The following is a 2,683-nucleotide window of genomic DNA, read 5'->3' on the forward strand; positions in this document are numbered from 1 at the left end:
CCGTTTGAAAATATTTCTAAGTTTGAAATACCATGAAATATTTCTAAGTGGAAAAAGCTTCAGAATTTTTCGAAGTCCAAAACATTTTGAAAATATTTCAAAGTCAAAAATAAGAAATCTTTTTTGAAATTAGAACACACGATCATCAAAAGACATGAAGAAAAAAACCAATTGTGAAATTCGCACACACGATCAACGGAAGACATAAAGAAAAAAATTTAGAAATTCGCACACACGATCAACGAAAGACATGAAGAAAAAAAAAATTTAGAAATTCGCACACACGATCAACGAAAGACATGAGGAAAAAAAAATTTAGAAATTCCCACACACGATCAACGAAAGAGATGCAGAAAATTTTTTTTGTGAAATTCGCACACACTATCAACGAAAGACATGCAGAAAAAAAAAATTTGTGAAATTCGCACACACGATCAACGGAAGACTTATGAAGAAAGAAAAAAAAATTTAGAAATTCACACACACGATCAAGGAAAGACATGAAGAAAAAAAAAATTGAGAAATTCGCATACACGATCAACGAAACACATGAAAGAAAAAAAAAATTTAGGAATTCGCACACACGATCAAGGAAAGACGAAGAAAAAAAAATTTGTGAAATTCGCACTCACGATCAAGGAAAGACTTTTGAAGAAAGAAAAAAAAATTAGAAATTCGCACACACGATCAAGGAAAGACATGAAGAAAAAAAAAAATTGTGAAATTCGCACACACGATCAAGGAAACACATGAAAGAAAAAAAAAATTTAGAAATTCGCACACACGATCAAGGAAAGACATGAAGAAAAAAAATTTGTGAAATTCGCACACACGATCAAATACTGTTCGAAATTCGCACACACGATCAAATACCGTTCGAAATTCGCACACACGATCAAATATTGTCTTTTAAAATAAAAAAAAATTTTACTTTATGATTCGAAAGACTCGATTCAAAGTACGAAATTCGCACACACGATCAAATAAGACATGAAAAAAATTAACGACGGTCTACTGATGATGAGTTCAAAAGGGATTCTGACTGAGGGCGTTCAGTCATTATGCCACAGATGGCATCTTCGCACCATTGGTCATTCGACCCACCTCATGTACCAAAAATATACCAACCACGTTCACCAAATGAACCCATATTGCGCCAATCACATTCAGAGACTTCGTTTTGCGTTCGAGAGTTTCAAATCAAGAGTTTTCCTCCGAGAAGGGGGAAAATGCGTCGGCACCAACGGGGCGGGGAGCTCTCTCAGGTCGAGCACCCTCTTCAAGCCTAGCCCTGCGAAGGACCTCCCTCTTCCCCAGGACGAAGGGATGGGAAACAGGCACGCCCACACGGCACTGACAGTTGCGGTCGAGGCGGGGATCGCCAGTGAAGGATCCCCGGGCGTAGGCCGATGTCGGAGCCTACTGGCACCCATCTTTAATTGTCCTTCCGCAGGTTCACCTAAGGAAACCTTGTTACGCGTTAACTTCGTCTAAATGACTAAGTTCGATCAACTTTCCGGCACGCCGGCTCGACCCGGAGGTCAGCCTGAGCGCCAGTCCGAGGACCTCACTAAATCATTCCATCGGATGTTGCGACGGGCGGTTTGCACAAAGGGCAGGGACGTAATCAACACGAGCTGATGACTCGTGCTTACTGGGAATTCCTCGTTCAAGGCAGATATTTACCATTATTCCAGTAATGCCCTTCCGTCAATTCCTTTAAGTTTCAGCTTTGCAACCATACTTCCCCCGGAACCAAAAAGCTTTGGTTTCCCGGAAGCTGCCCGGCGTGTCATGTGAGGAACACTGCCGGATCGGTGGCTGGCATCGTTTATGGTTAGAACTAGGGCGGTATTTGATCGCCTTCGAACCTCTAACTTTCGTTCTTGATTAATGGAAACATTCTTGGCAAATGCTTTCGCAGTAGTTCGTCTTGCGACGGTCCAAGAATTTCACCTCTAGCGTCGCAATACGAATGCCCCCGTCTGTCCCTCTTAATCATTACCTCGTGTTCCGAAAACCAACAAAATAGAACCGAGGTCCTATTCCATTATTCCATGCACCATTATTCATGCGTCATGCATACTTTGAGCACTCTAATTTTTTCAAAGTAAAATTGCCGAAACCGAACGACAACCGGTAAAGATCATCGGACAATTTCGGCGGCAATGCTCAGTACAGGCAGTGACCACCGGTGGGCGGACCACCCGTCTGGAACTAAGATCCAACTATGAGCTTTTTAACCGCAACAACTTCAATATACGCTTTTGGAGCTGGAGTTACCGCTGCGGCCGCAGCAGACTTTCCCTCCTTCTTTGATACAAGCATATGACTACTGGCAGGACCAACCATGTTACTTTCACGTTCAGCGAGCGTTCGAAGCGGCGCTTCGAATCTCAGAGGTGGTGGTGCCCCCGGCTGGCGAGGGAGCCGGACCCGGCATGACGACCGGATCCCCGTTCGCACAGATCGAACTAGAGCCTTCTTCCTCTAGTCGGTTCGAGACTCACTGCGTCCCCCTTGGCGACAACGCCTGGACGCGAGAGTGCTCTGCCGTCGAGAGTCGTGCTCGCGCCGGAACAAACTGCAGAAAACCTCGTAAATGCTTCCATCACTGTTCAGTCTCCTCGCGGCTACAAACTACTGTCCGAGCTGCTACTGAATAGCTGAGGCCGTCGCTTTC

The 2,683-nt window shown here is 44.3% G+C and overlaps 1 pseudogene; it reads right to left on the bottom strand.

Moving 5' to 3' along the window:
* Positions 1 to 1,436: 1,436 nt before the first annotated feature.
* On the bottom strand, positions 1,437 to 2,355 carry LOC147812675 (small subunit ribosomal RNA; annotated as a pseudogene; the record flags this gene model as incomplete).
* Positions 2,356 to 2,683: the final 328 nt, after the last annotated feature.

Source organism: Parasteatoda tepidariorum, chromosome 4 (assembly GCF_982258835.1).
Source record: "Parasteatoda tepidariorum strain Cologne lab strain chromosome 4, Ptep-v5.0, whole genome shotgun sequence".
Taxonomy (NCBI): domain Eukaryota; kingdom Metazoa; phylum Arthropoda; class Arachnida; order Araneae; family Theridiidae; genus Parasteatoda; species Parasteatoda tepidariorum.